The following is a 16,295-nucleotide window of genomic DNA, read 5'->3' on the forward strand; positions in this document are numbered from 1 at the left end:
GAGGGGGGGCTACCTGCTACACGCCGCGGTGACCAGGGCCATGCAGGCGCACTGGAAGGATGGGCTCTTGGAACCCACAACATCCATGGCCTGCCAATATACCATGATGGCAGCGGGCACTTATAAGGCGGTAACATGCCTCTACTCTAGGATGCTGCGGGAGACTTTGCAGCCCTTGACGGCATTGAAAGCTAAATGGGAATCGGATCTCGACAAGGAGATTCCGACACGACTTGGACGCGAATAGTACGGCGAGCACGAAAGAGCACGAGAAATGCGCGCTTCCAGTTAATACACTTTTATGTTCTTCAGAGAGCCTATCTAACGCCTGGTAAAATTGGGAAATATTTTGGGGTGGCTGACGCGGCATGCCCCAGATGCACTGCAGGAGGAGTGGAACTGGGCCACATGCTATGGGATTGCCCTTATCTGCGAGAATACTGGCAGGAGATTGGTGAGACACTCAACGTAGTAACAGACAGAGAGTTACAATATGATAAGGCTGTTAGCATATTGCACTGGTTCCCTCACACGCCCAAAAATAAGATCACAAGCAAATTTATTGATATGGGCCTTCTCTTGGCCAAAAGAGAAATAACGAGGATCTGGAAATCAAGAACGGGCCCTACACACAGGCGATGGGTTAACGAGTTCCTGAAATGGGCGGCTAGTGAAAGTACACTCCGATATCAACTGGCTCGCCGTAAATCGGATGACAAAGCACTGGAAGCGGCAGTTGCGTGGGAAGCGCTAGTACAGGCCTTGCGAGACAGCGCGTCACCAGGAGAAGAGGGTACTCCCAGCTTAGACGCTAAAACTCCCAACAACACACAGGATACATCTCTTACTTAGACACTTTTTCACTCCTGACTACATTCATGGATACAGACAAACCGAGAGCTCAGGCGTAGGTGGAGGGACTTGTGAAGGGGTGGGAGGGGAGTTATATTGTTAAATGGATGCGGGGGGGGGGTTCGAGGGGGGAGAAAAATAAAAGCAGACAAGTAGATTCCTTGTGAAATGGCTACAACTGTTACTGCACTAATGGGATTGGTGTTTTAGTGCTTGACGCCGCCCGACCTCCGGGTTGTGGGCTTAACTGCCGTGTATGAAGGTAAACAAATGAGAGGCGCTGGCATTAGGAGAGCGATGCCTACACACATGTACCCTGTATATTTTAAGTTTGTAATAAAAAACTGTTTTTAAAAAAAAAATCATTATTAGTGGCCGGAATATTGTTTTTTATTTTGAGAAAAATTTGCAGGGATAGCAAGGTCAGAGGGCTGCCTCGGCCGGGGGGGGGGGGGGTGGGGGGGATTCATTGCAGATAGGTAGTGTCAAGGGTGAAGACTCTAAAATTCCCTCACACTCACTGATTAAGGTATCAATTCGATCCATTACACAGTTGCTACCTGCGCATGTTTGAAGCTTCCTTGCCTTTTTTTCTCTGTTACTCCGACATGCTCCAATCCCTCCAACATCACCCCATTATCTGCTTCCTTTAGGTATCTTTCTTTTGAGGTATCCTGTCAAAGGGAGGTGTGACTACCTCTCAGACATCATTTAGTGCATTGGGGCTGGGTGGGTGCACTTGCAACGTGCCTGAAAGTCTGCATCTGGGGCACAGTTGGTGTCCCTGTGCATAGTCCAGTTCAAACCAGTCCTGGGAGTCATTGGCTCCTGCTCTGGCGCGAAACTAGACAAAGGACATGGGAGTATTCTCCCCACTGTCCTGACCCTCCCCTGGGAGGGTCCCCTGAATCTGTCCAACCATCTCCCTTGGGCACAAAAGAGCTCACCTGGCTGCAGGACCCTAGATTAGACGTGGACAATATTCTGATCAAGAAACCACTAAACTTCAAATGTCTTGACACTCTGGACTTCGCTGGGCTTCGACTGGGCCCCACTTCATCTCCCTCTCCGTCCAAAGTATTGTCTGTGCCCCAGAACCATATAGGCTTTGTGCGGGACCTGGGGAGCATCAAGGATATCCGAAGTATCTCCCTTGGGGTGAAGGAGTCACTCCCCTGCATTCGCAGGCACCGTAACGCAACTGACCTGTCTGCTGATCCAGAGCTCCTGTGGACTCCGAAGGCTCCAGCAACACAGGAGGTGGGTTCCTACATTCCATGAGAGAGAGAGCTGTCCTCTCACTGAGCTTGAGGCCAATATCCATCATGGGGATTGCATAACACGAAACCCTGTGTACTGAATTTGATTGCAATTGCATATGCTTGTTGGCATTCCCTAAGTAAGTGCATTGGGCTGTTGATAGCCCCAATCTCTGCGCACAATTCATACAAAGGAGTTTGGCCTCCTCGCATTCTGTGCTCTGCAAGCTGTTGTTTTGTGAAACTGCTAGAGGTTCCCTAGAGACTCCTGTGCCTTCGGCCTGTGGGTCCATTTGACAGCCAAAACTGATTTTCTTGGGCTCCCCTGGTTGCTCCAGGCCTGCCCTAACTCCCCTTGCCCTGTTGAGTCTCCTGGTCTTTGCTGGGCCGGACCTTGACCTTCTTCGTCCTTCTTTAATGGTTGCCGCTGCCAAGGTTTGTTGGTGCTCCCGCTGGACACTGACACCTCAGCACTCGACATCCTTCGTGGGACAGCTTGTATCCAACTCCTGGTCTCCTTTGACATCTCTTGGTCCCCGTAGCTGCAGAGTCAAAGTCTCCATCTTTGCACCTCAAGCACCCCACATCAGTGGGCATTTGTCTACCGAGCCCCTGGTCACTCCAGAGTGACCCAGACTTTGTCCCCTCTGCTTTCAGGTCCCTTCCTTCAAGAGTCAACCTATGGGATCCACCGGACACTTTTCTTCTTTCTATCAGTGGCATTTCTTTGAAGACTGCCACTGAGAACTACTGCGGTGTCCGACGCCCCTTCAACCCTATGCACCCGGCTTCTCTACGATAGGTAACTCTGGTACTTTGGTGTCCATGGGTGGGTTGGCTCTCCAACCTTCTATGTTCCAAAGGTTTTCTTCATAATCCACTGGGAAGGGTCCTTAAGCACTATGGGCCCCATTTATGAGGTATTGCGTCAGTTTTGCGCTTCCGATGCGTCACTTTTTGTGACGCATCGGCGGCGTAAAACATGCCTCCTGTTGTGCACCATTTACAAAGTGACGCACCTAAGCAGATGCGTTACTTTGTAAACCCCTGCTCTACATTATACCTGCGTCAGGTATAATGTATGCAGGGGGGGTGTTCCCCCGCAAAAAGCCTCGTAGAAGTAATGCAGTGGAATCTATGAGATTTCACTGCGTCACTTCTAGGACGCCGTTGCGTCAAAATCTTGCGCCTGCCTCACAGCAGGGGTAAGACTGACGCAGGCCCTTTAACATGGGGCTTGCCCCATGTGAAAGGAAGCATTGCTGGAGTTGCGTCACTTTTGTGACAGACTCCAGCAATGCGTCACTTTTGCGCTTACAGATACGTCAGAAATACTGACGTATCTGTAACTCCTATCGACATGATGCGTCATACATTAAATATGACGCATCAGGTATGTCGCAAGGAGGGCGCACTGAGAAGTGACGCATTGCTGCTTTCACGCAGTGATGCGACATCTCTCATAAATGAGGCCCTAAAACTGCAACTAAGACTCTCCCATTGAATTGTAAGTAGCATGCGGTCGTGTTCTCACACTGCATAAGTCCTCCGTGTGGTGCCTGTTTACTCACCTTGGGTGGTTCCTTGGGGTCCCAGTGATTCTACAACCTCTAGACACTGTTTTGACTCGAGTTTTAGTATATTGCTTAGTTTCCCCATGGAGCCCACTGTGTATTAGTGTTACTTACGTTTGTTTCTGTGCTACAGTATTGTGTACTTTCAGTTTATCTGCATGTAGCAGATACTGTGAGGTATTTAAGGTGTGTTATAATAATAAATACATATTTTTATAACTAATAGGTTGTTCTATTTTCATTTAACCAACACAATAAGGTTGCATTCTGGTAAAACAAGCTGCCTAACATTCCTTCAAGACTAAGCCTGAAGGCTGATCCCCACAGCTACCACTTGGATAGCTTTCTAGGGTTATTTTTGACCTCTTAAATCACCATAAGGGTTGTTTGGACTGGTGCAAGGTGCCCACTTTCATTAGTGGACATCATATACCAGGTCAACTTCTCACACACCCTCTATGCCAGACCTTATATCACAAGCCCCTTCGACTAGATCCTCGACAGCTATGCATGCCCTCGCATTGCAGCCTCACCGCATCTCAGAACCGATGCATTAATTCTCCTGTGTGACGCATCTTTGGCATGGATCCTTGCACCGCTCCGCAAACCCAGATTTAAGGCACTGTGTTCAGCAGGTCTAACTGGGTCCTTGTCACTGGCCAACACTCCTTCGTGGTCAGCCTGAACTTGTGACCTTGTCTGGGTCCGGCGCACCAGATATCCACACCTGCCGCTTGTGCTTTTTGCAGCTATTTTCACTAAAAACTTTAAAATTGCATATCTACGGTTCAACTAATTGGATTTTTGTTGTTTGGTCTTGTTTTATTTATTAAAGGAAGTTCTATTTTTCTAACTTGATGTGTGATTCTGTTTGTGTGGTGCTTTTCACTTTATTACTGTTTGAAGTGTTGTATAAATACTTTACAACTTGCCTCTAAGTTACGCCTGACTACTCTGTACCAAGCTACCAGAAGATTGAGCACAGGTTAATTTAGGAATTGGTTAGGACTCTGAGCACTTTACTAGTGCTAACCAGTGCTAACGTGCTGTCTCTCTAAAACATGATAGATTGGTTTATACCCAGTTGCCATATTTTATTTACATGTAAGTCCCTAGTAAAGTGACACTATTTATGCTCCAGGCCTGTAAAGTGAATGCTACTAGTGGGCCTGCAGCACTGATTGTGCCACCCACTTACGTAGCACTTTAAACATGTCTCAGGCCTGCTATTGCAGTCTCTGAGTCTGCACTTCTAAACTGCCATTTTGACCTGGCAAAAAAAAACTTTTGCCAGGCCCAAACCTTCCTTTTTAATACTCATAAATCACCCATAGGGTAGGTCCTGGACTGCCCAGAGGACATGTTGCAGTGTATTTAAAAATCTGGACATGTACTTGTAAGCTTTACATGTACTGGTATTGAGAAACTTTTAATTATGTTTTTCATTACTGCAACACATAGCTCACCTGTGGGATTACCTTGGTGTAACCTTATTGATTTCATAATTGTAATTCCCTAATAGGAATAGGTAACCAGAAAAATCCTAATTTATGTTGAAGTGTCATTGTAAATTACAATTTTGAAAACGGCACTTTCGGAAATGTGGCATTTTCCTGCCCTAGCAATTTGTGGCCTATAGCCTACGTGTGGGTCACATGCCTGGGTGTAGTTTACAGTTGGGTTTTGTATATTCCACCGAGACAGCCACACACGATGGGGAGCTTAACTGTGACTGGATGGGCCATCACTGGCATGATGGGAGGGAGGAAATGGACCCAGCCTCACTTACACTTGAATAGGCTGTGTCCTACCTACACACAAAGGGCTGCATATCCCCTGTAGTTAATCTGGAGCCAGGAAGGCAGGTCACCTGTGCACTTCAAAGGCATGCCTCCATCAGCTTTTCCCTCTTCAAAGGCACAACTGGGTATAAATACTGGACCTCAGACACCAACTCTTCAGTACACTTCTGGACCTGTGAATACTCTGTGAGGAAGAATGGTTGTCTGCTGCTGAAAGGACTGCCACTCTGCTGCTCTGAAGGACTACTGCTGTGCTGACCTGCTGACCACTTGCCTAGGTGAGCAGCACTAGACCTACATCTCTTGAACCCAGACCTCAGAGTGACTCCAAGGGCTAGTTTGATGGCCTCCTGATCTGAAGCCTGAGGGACACAACAGCTTGAACAACCTGGAACTCTAATCTATGATTCTATCCTGCCAAGTGGTGCCACCCCAGTCCTGGACCCTTGGAAGTGGGTTTACAGTTCTCTGCCTGCCTCAATGGATCCAGTGGAACCAATGCATCTCCTCTGCAGTGCAGCACATACCTGGGCAGAGGTGATGAATCGCCACTGCTGCGTGGATTGGACATGACGCAAAAATCTGCATCACCTTCACATCTCCATCAGAATCTTCGCTGCACGACGCATCCTTGGCACAGGTCCTCGCATCGCTCGTCGATGGCAGACTCGACGACAGTGCAGGATCCTGAATCGCAGCCTTGCATTGCCTCGGAACCTACGCATTGCCCTGACTTCGTGCCACATCCTCAAGCCTCTAAGTTAAGTGACTGATCTGTGCCTGACTACCACAGGTTTGAGAACAGGTAAATTTAGGATTGCCTTGTACAATAGCTAATATTTCATCTGCAAATAAAAACGCATTTTAAATTGAAATATGCAAAGTTTAAGTTTAATTAATATGAATATGATAAATGCAAGTTTGTAGTAGGTAACCATAATTAGATTTGAGAAGCCTAAAAGTGAAGTAAACAAGTACTAATTTTTTACGCCTTATCAGTGGAAGCTTTATGTTAACATTGAAAGGTCTGTTTTACAATATTGAGTTGTTGTTTGCACAAAATATTTATCTCTTTTGCTGCAGAAGCTGTAATTTTCCTGGAGCCTCCTGGTAGTTAGAGAATAGGCATGTGTTTTATATTAGGCAACTGCTAGTGAGGTTCTTACTGGGAGGATTGGAGAAAACAGGAAGGATGATTCATGGTAAGCACTGTCTAAACTACAAAATGTGGACAATTTATCTATTCAAGTAGTAATGTCTGTTGACTATTGTGTAGAGATCGGAAGATGGGGAGTCTACCTATTCCCAGCAGTTTAATAAAATCCTATTGAATGATGTGGAGGATGAAAGAAAACATATTGCCACCTAGAATACTGTGTGTTTATTTTAGAGCGTGCTATTAGAGGAGCAGAGGGCTATTTTCCTTTGAGCTTTTTGTTTAGAGTGGGGCATTTTACTTTTGAGATCTCTCACTGGTACTGGCTGGAAGCTCATTTCTGAGTTTCTTTATACAAGAGAATACTTTCCAGCTTGACATGCAAAGGCCTTATGCTTATGCATTTATTCTCTCATCAGAACCCTTTATTGGGTATCTGAACTGACACCTTATTCCAATTTAATTTAGATTAGGGAACTTCCTTTATGGAACACACTTGCTGTATTATTTCAATATTAACTGTAATTTTAACAAATAATGTATTTTACTTATATTGAAATATTGATCAGTGGATTACATTATGGGGCCAATTACACTGCAGCCGTAAAAGGCTCTAACCCTCGGTCGGAGCCTTTATGGCTGCATCGTAATGGGCCAGTTGGCTTACTTTATGACTGCGTCATTACGATGGATATTAAACTTAACAACTGCCAATACCGGTTCCTCGAAATCAATACCACACCACCATATTGGAATTTAGCACAACATAGGTTCCAGACTTATCATTTAGTCTGAATTAATCTTTTAATTTATATCATATATCAAAAACAATTTATTTTGTTGAATTTCACCAACTTGACATTTTAACATCTTATATTACAACAACAACAAAAACATCATACATTAAATAAAAATCATTTGCATAAATTAGAACATTACATACATTCTATCATTCATCCTGGTCAAACATTCGTACGCCACTCTTTCATACACAGCACCAAATATTTATTTACAATTCCTTTCTGATATCATTTCATCAAGATTTACAAAGCCATAGTAACTGATTGAACACCAATTTGTGTATTTTTATCTTATTACGAGAAATTTTGTCTGTTTAACAATCTTATGGCTTAAAACTGAAATGGTCTACGCGGTTTGAACTCCTACTTGGTATGGAGTTCTCATCAGGACCCAAAAAGCTGCGAAAAGAAAAGGAAATGATTTTAAAACCTCAGCTCCTAAATACCATGCTGTTGCTCTCCACAAAGCCTCACCAATGCCCCTTACCTCATATAAATCAAGCCTGTATTTGCAGCCTCGACGCTGAACACTGTGAAAACAGGTACAAGAAACTTTGTCAAAATTTATTTTATCCTGCTGTCCAGCTTGCCCTAGTCTAATTTCTTGCAAGGTTTCATACTTACATCTCCCTAGGTTTTAAAATCATTTCCTTTTCTTTTCGCAGCTTTTTGGATCCTGATGAGAACTCCATACCAAGTAGGAGTTCGAAACGCGTAGACCATTTCAGTTTTAAGCCATAAGAATGTTAAACAGACAGCATTTCTCATAATAAGATAAAAATACCCAAATTGGTGTTCAATCAGTTACTATGGCTTTGTAAATCTTGATGAGATGATATCAGAAATGAAAAATTGTAAATAAATATTTGGTGCTGTGTATGAAAGAGAGTGGCGTACGAATGTTTGACAAGGATGAATGATAGAATGTATGTAATGTTCTAATTTATGCAAATGATTTTTATTTAATGTATGATGTTTTTGTTGTTGTAATATAAGATGTTAAAATGTCAAGTTGGTGAAATTCAACAAAAGAAATTGTTTTTGATATATGATGTAAAATAAAAAGATTAATTCAGACTAAATGATAAGTCTAGAACCCGTGTTGTGCTAAATTCCAATATGGTGGTGTGGTATTGATTTCGAGGAAACAGTATTAGCAGTTGTTAAGTTTAATATTGGTCAGTGGCTTGGCCTTACTGTTGGGAGCCCAAACCCAGTGGTGGTTTTCATTACAATGGAGGCAGTCGTACACTAAACCTGTTGGTCATTCTGAGGAAAGAGTGGCAGCTAGGTTAAAGAAATAACTGCACCACCCATCTTAGACACTCATAAAAGTTCCCTTATATCATTGTTGCCCACCTCAAATGACCAGCTGCAACATGGCCACAAATTAAATGCAAATAATTCAACAGGGTGGTGCTGCCAAACAAAGTTCCCTTGTCTATGTGACCATAATCCTTAAACAGACCTGCAGAACCATTTGGCCAAAATTGAACATACACCACTCGTTGAATTACTAATAATTATTGGAAACACAGAAGTGGATCGTAGACATCTAGGAGGACATATGGAAGTGTGAAACAAAACGTGAAGGATGGGACTAGATGCTTAGCTTGTTGTGCACAAGGAATTTGATTTTTGACACAAGTTGCAGTGCCCTGAAAAAGCCTGTGTGTGTAGGGCGAAATGCGTTGGCTGCATTGTATAATCAAGTGTGATAAGAAGAAAAGAAAAAAAGGAATAATAAAATTACAAATTTGTTTATTAAAAATAAAAGAGTTGGATTGAATTGTATATCACTTGGATATTGGACTGATACCTAAACTAATTTGTTTTAGAAATGTGAAGCCTCTCATCCTGTTCAAATATTTGCTGGTCAATCAGGCTGGCTTCCGATGTGCTCAGAGAGACCATCGAGGACTTCGGAATCCGGCCTGTAATCTCAAGGGGCGGCATGTCCGCCCTTGAGATCGGTTCCTGGACTGAGTCGGTGTCAGGCAGAAGCATTGACATTAAAATGAGGCCCTAACTTTTAATGCTAATAATTAAAAGATCAATACTTATGGAATAAGTAAAAACCAAATGAAAGAATTGAATAAAAGCCCTTACCTCAGCCAAGCTTTCTTTATTGACTGTACTAAAAGTCTTTAATGATTTTATTACTTTGTGGTTGATGTAGATGAGTGTGCCTAGTTGAAAAGACTTTCCAACTAGCAACTTAAATGTAATACAATTTTGCAAAGCAGTGCACACATTCTAAAATATGTTTGTCATAATGTTTTTTCACTCTCCATTTTCCCATGTCTTTCTCCAATCTACATTTGATTTAATTTATTTGGTAGGATAAAGTATTTGGCCTGCAGTTCCCCAGGGCAGATTTACTTTGTATTTCCCATGCTAGAGTATTAGATACCATTTCAAATTTGGAAAGCTTCCTAATCCTTCTTGGCTCCAGGCGGGAATCTCTATGAAATGTTGAAAACGCATTTAGGAGACTTGTTTCACAACAGCCAAAAGTAGATCCTGTTCATTGCAATGCGAAGGTATGGGACTTGTAATCCTGTCAATAATAGAGTATTTTTACAATAACATTACCATGGTTACAATCACATTTAAACATCCTCCCTCGCACGTTTCTAAAAATTGGAAACAACATCTACCCAATTAGTTTTTTTTGTACTAATAGTAATTAATTCAACTATCAAAGGGAATTGTCAATGCCAACGGCCTTCAAAACATCTCTCCTGCTTTCCTGTCCTGGCAAGATATTGCTGGTGTTGCCCCCAGCCAGCAGAGCATCCTCCTACTCTCTTCCTCAAAGCAATAGCTGTCATGTCCCACATAGGCTCCCTTCAACTAAACATGAAATGGGTGAGATTAGAAAACAGGAAAGGGCCTAGACAGGTGATGAAGATAATTACACGTGACAGGAGAGAGAATTGCCCATGTAGCCAAATCACTTCATCGCTTAGGAAACCTTTGAGCAATGGGGTTATTATCGGCAAAAGGTACTGAGAAGTTGAGCTTACTAACCCGGTTCATTGTGTCCTGGTCTGAGCCAGATTTTGCAGCCATTACTGTGGGAATTAACAACTATTTCGAACAGGTTTCAGTTTACTTACGCTGCCGACTGATTGACCCTCATGGGCTTCCATAGACAAAAGGTCTTTGAAAGGCAGTTCAAGGCGCTAGAATTGAGGTTCTCAAAACCGATATGGTCATATGTTTATCATGGTGATTCCAGCATGATGTGTTGCATTAAGCTATAATTCGGTGACAGTAGTCTGCATGCAGCAATTTATAAAAAAATGATTTCTTTTACCTATTTTTTCAGCCAATTTTGTGGGTGTACCCTACTTTGCTGCACTTTGAGATACAAACTTAAAACAAATGTGAAAGCAGATGTGAGTTTTAAGAGTATTGTGTGAAATGTACCGAGAGACATTATCCAAGTTTAATACATAAGCCTTCAACTGTTAGCGCAATTATGCATTTATTTATTTTGCTTACTTTCCAACTAAGGGTGTACTGCTTTACTCAGCATATTAGTTGAAGTGAGAGCAGGATTATTAATAACATTTTTTAATGTTATCTATTCATTTATCATTTCTGAATGTGTGAGAGCCACCACCACTTTTTCATGTTAAATACAAGGCGATGCGTTTGAGAAGATTGTTTTCCCTACCTTGAACCAAAGGCCGACAGAGCCCATTGTGCAGCAGGTACCCAAATATATATTGGATTCACCAAGGTGGTGTATGCGAGCATATACCCTATTTTGGTAAAGACATGGGCTAAAACTGACACTGCACAAAAATGAGCTTTGGTCAGCAGTGGGACCAGCACAGCACTAAAAGACAGCGGCAGAAAACATTCATGCTGCCACCTTCTTCACTGCAGGTGGAGCCAGCATACCTTTGGGGAAGAGTAAGGGATCCTAGTACCATCCGTTCGCTCTCGAAATGGCACCATCAGAGGCACTAACTGCTCCCAATTTCCAGGTAGCGAATCCTTTGAATGTCTTGTTTCCTGTACAGATAATATGGAGCTGGTTCAGGGGCAAAATAATTCACTAATTTAAATGTGGCCAATGCCCCTTGCTAATGTCAATTCACATTGTTCCAGTGCAAAATGTGAATATATGCGCTATTTATATTACGGAAGAGAATGCACACACTTCTGTGAGCACTTCATGCAAGTTCGCCAAGGGCTGTATTAAATAGAGTCCCCCAGGGGCATTTCCTGCACCCCGAGGGCATTAAAGCAAATGCTTGTTTGGCCCTTCTGTAATACTGATAGCACTGGCACACACATAACTCTGATGCTATCTTAAGTAGCATGCTTTTATTTACATGGGGGCATAGCCCTATTCAAATGCGTGAGCCTTTGTACACATGCTGTGTTATAGATGAGATATGGGCATCAAGATGAAGATGCAGTCAGGAGGCATCCTGACTGTTAGACCGGGCCCCAAACGTTTTGCCTTTTGCCTGCTATTTTTCTGACCCTATATTCATTGGCTATAGGCTTCTGGGCCAGAGTGCTAATGTGCATATGCTCTCTGTATAAATTGTGACAATGATTGGTTATCCATGATTTGCATTTTTGATTTACTGGTAAGTCCCTAGTAAAGTCCATGGTGTGTGCAAGGGCCTGTAAATCAAATGATACTAGTGGGCCTGCAGCACTGGTTGTGCCACCCACATGAGTAGCCCTGTAAATGTATCTCAGACCTACCACTGTAATGTCTGAGCATGCAGTTTGCAAACTGCCATGTTGCCCTGCCAAGTGCATCCATTTGCCAGGCCAAAATCTTCCCTTTCCTTACATGTAAGCAGGGCCGGACTGGCCGTAGCCGGCACCGGCCAATTCCCCGGTGCGCCGCACGGGCGGGGGCTGGTTTGCTGCAAAATCGGCCCTGAAACAAAATAGGCCGAAAACCGGCCCTGGCAAAGAGCTCGCAGCACCCACAACCCCCGGGGGGGGGGCGAGCACTTTGCCAGGGCCGGTTTTGGTTCCCAGTCCGGCCCTGCATGTAAGGCACCCCTAAGGTAGACCCAAGGTATCCCCATGGGCAGGGTGAAGTGTATGTGAAAGGTAGGACATGTACTAGTCTGTGTGACATGTCCTGATAGTGAAATACTGTGTAATTTGTTTTTCACTGTTGCAAGGTTATCAGTCCCATTGGTCTATCATTGGAATTGCACTGTAACATTTTTACATTTGTAACTTGCCATAGGGACAAGATAGAAAAATTAAGTTTAGACTCTCTGAACTCAGAATTTATTAACACAACTTTTTGTGAAGGTGTTTTTTAAATCCTGTTATTGATAATGCAACTTTTAGAAAGTGTTTTTATGAACAAAGTGAGTTGACCACCTAGTTTCATACCCTGCTATTTATTTTTAGCAGTAGAAAGACCAATGGAAGTACTTTTTCTTGGTCCTGGCTATTTAATTGCCTTTACTTGCATTTTTTTAACATCACTCTTTAAACATTTAAATGCATGTCAAAAACATAAGTAGATTTTTTTATTTTTTTTATTTTGAAAGTTTTATACAGCACGAACAAGATCTTTGCAGATATCAGAGCGCTTTACAAAAACAAGGGGTAAGAAAAACAAGAGAGTGTTTAACAGATTTTTGAGCACATGAAGGAGCATAGTCGATTAGACAAAACAAATAGTACAAGTAGATGCAGAGTCTCAAATAGGTCTTAAGTAAAAGTTCAGGTGAATTTAGCCATGAGGATAGCTTTTACTTCTTTTTTGAAAAATGCAGTGGAGGAGATAAGTCTGGTTTCTGGAGGGAGTGCATTCCAGAACCTGGGTGCCATTCCTGAAAAGGAGCCTTTGTACGTTTTTTCCTTCTGGAATCTTTGAGGTTTCAGAAGAAGATTTTTTGTGCTTCTAGTGGCTCTTGAGCCACCTGATATTGTCAGCTTCTGAGTGAGGTAGCTGGGCGAGATGTGATGTACAGCCAAGTGGGGAAACATCACTTACAACGCAACTTTTACCACGCAGTGCCTTTACATCGCAACTGTTACAACGCATACCATTACAACGCATTGCGCTGGGGGGCGCTCTAGGATAGGGAATAGGTTAATTTACTATCCAATAACCTTCCCTACTATCCACGGGGAGTGGAGTTGGAATAGTAAATTAAACTATTCACTATCCAGCGCCCAAAAGCACTATGCGTTGTAATGGTATGCGATGTAAAAACCGCGTTGTAAAAGCATGCGATGTAAAAGCATGCGTTGTAATGTCGTACATCCAGCCAAGTGTGTCATGCAGGTGATTTTTAGATGGATTCTGGCTTCAAAAGGCAGCCAGTTCAGGGATTTTAAGTCAGGGGAAATATGTGAGCGTTTTTTTGATCCGGTGATAAGTCTCGCAGCAGCGTTCAAAGAGGCTCTTAGGGGTGCGGTTGTTGATAGGGGGAGTCCGCAGAGAGCGACGCTTCCGTAGACTATGCGAGGAATGACTATGGCTTGTACTGCAGTTTGGAAATCTTTAGCTGGGAGGAAGGGTTTAAGTTTCCTCAAAGTATTGATTTGGAAATTAGCTCCCTTAGTTGCCGTGCTGATATGCTGTTGCATATTGAGATTGGTGTCAAGGGTTATGCCTAAGGATTTCGCGGAGTCCACGATGGTAGGTTGGACATTGAGTGCAGTTAGGGGCTTAAGTCATGTTTGAGTGGTGGTGATTTTCGCGGGAGGTGAGATCAGCAGGAACTCAGGGGCATATTATCAAGGGGGTTCATCTCCGCTTTTTTGGCTTTAAAAGCCAAGAAAGCGGAGATAAAATTATCTCCCTATTACCTAGCTGTCGCTAACACCAGTTAGCGACAGCTAGTAGGAGATAGCGACCATCTTGGGCCCCACTTTGCATGTCAGTGATATTTATCACTAATGACATGCAAAGTGGGCGTGCCAAGATGTTAGCGACTGGAAACAGTCGCTAACATAGCTATCTCCTATGACCAACTTATGGAGATATTCGCGCTAAGCGAGAATATCTCCAAAAGCTAACACCTGCCCTGAGCAGTTCTTAGCCATGTTATCCAATGGGAGGTGGATAACATGGCTAAGAGCATTAGCTCGGTAATGTATGAATATCGCTGACTTTTCAGTGATATTCATGCATTGCGGCCGATTTTTATGGCATTTGCGATAAACCTTGGTAATACCAAGGTTTCTTTGCTATAAAAATCGCCGCAGCTCAGCGGTAAATTTTGGTCTCTAACCAAGCAATAGCGATAATTATCGCTATTGCTTGGTAATATGCCCCTCAGTTTTCAGAGCATTGAGTTTGAGGTGATTTTGGGCCAGCCATGATTGGGTGTTTCTGAATGTTGTGTTCAGAAGTTTGATGTCTTCGGGGGATTGTAATTTGAGATAGAGTTGGGTGTCGTCAGCGTACATGTGAAAGTGTACATTGGATGCTTGTAGCAAAGTGGTGTGTGGCTCCATGACTAGGTTGAACAATGTTGGGGATAGGGAAGATCCTTGTGGGACGCCTAATGTTACAGGCACAGGTGGGGACATCAGGTTGTTGCTCTTGAATTTCTGAGAACGGTTATGCAGAAAGGAAGTGAACCATTTGAGTCCAGTCCCTGATAGACCCATTCTGATATCTAACAGCTCGAGTAAGTTCTCGTGGTTGACGGTGTCAAATGCTGAGGAAAGATCAAGTAGGATGAGGAGACAGGTATCGTTTTGATCTAGGATTTGGAGGGCGTCATCAATTATGTGTCATAGCTGTTTCCGTACTGTGTCCTGCTCGGAAGCCTGATTGATGAGGGTTGAGGAGGTCAAACTGATCAATGTGTTTTGTCAATTGGAGTTGTACGCATTTTTCCAACAGTTTGGCCAGGGTGGGGATATTGGTAATAGGATGATAATTGTTTAGGTCAGTAGGGTCAGCTGTTGGTTTCTTGAGTATAGGTGTGACTTGTCCCACTTTGAGGGAGTCGGGGATGAGTCCTTGTTGGAGTGAACTGTTAATAATTTTGGTCCAAAGTGGGAGGAGCAGTGTGATGAAGTCTTTTACAGCGTTAGCAGGAAGGGGGTCTGTGAGGTGATTGGAGGGTTTCAGTGTGACGAGCAATTTGCCAATTGTTTCTTCTGAGTAGGTGTCAAAGGACGACCATGCAGCATTGTTTTTGGTTCAGTGGTTGTTATGCTGTGGGGGCTGGAGTAAAGGCTTACGTCATTGAGGAGATCACTCCTTATGTTATCAGTCTTTAGATTAAAGAAAGCAGAGAAGTCTTCACAGGATGGTATATTGCCCATTGTGCTATGTGATTGTTGGGGTTGTTCCTTGGATTGTGTTTTGATTAGTTCAAACAGTTTTCTTGGTCGGTTTTTTGCTTGGTCGAGCTGGAGGCTGAAGAAATCTGATTTTGAGTGCTTGATTTTCCTAAAGTAGGCGTTTCGCTTTTTCTTAAGAGCTTTAAGGCGCAGTGCAGAAGGGGCTGATCTCCAGGTGCGCTCTGCCATTCGCATGGCACGTCTATCTTCGTTGAGTCTACCATCGTACCATGGGTTAGAGTTCTTAGTGGAGACTCTTTTCAATTGCAAGGGGGCGGTCTCATTGATTATTGAGGTAATAGAGTTGAGGTAGTGGTCGGTCAGAGCTTGAACGTCTGAGGCGCCGGTAGGGGGAAGGAGGAGATTGCAGCTGTGGGAAGGTAACGAGTTGGGCTTGAGTTTCTTCAGGTCCCTTTTCCAGACCTTGGATTTAGTGGATTGAACCGGGTTAAATTTAACTTTTTCGTTGATGAAGAATGTGATAATGTGGTGGTCTGACCAGTCACAGGGTTGGATTGACCCAAGTTGGGATACACCAA

At 43.4% G+C, this 16,295-nt stretch overlaps 1 protein-coding gene across 1 annotated transcript in view; it reads right to left on the minus strand.

Annotated features, from left to right (window-relative positions):
- CCDC102B (coiled-coil domain containing 102B) overlaps positions 1-16,295 on the minus strand; it is a 566,627-nt gene that overhangs the window by 286,295 nt on the left and 264,037 nt on the right. The gene's annotated exons all lie outside the window — the stretch shown is intronic.

Source organism: Lissotriton helveticus, chromosome 4_1 (genome assembly GCF_964261635.1).
Source record: "Lissotriton helveticus chromosome 4_1, aLisHel1.1, whole genome shotgun sequence".
NCBI lineage: Eukaryota > Metazoa > Chordata > Amphibia > Caudata > Salamandridae > Lissotriton > Lissotriton helveticus.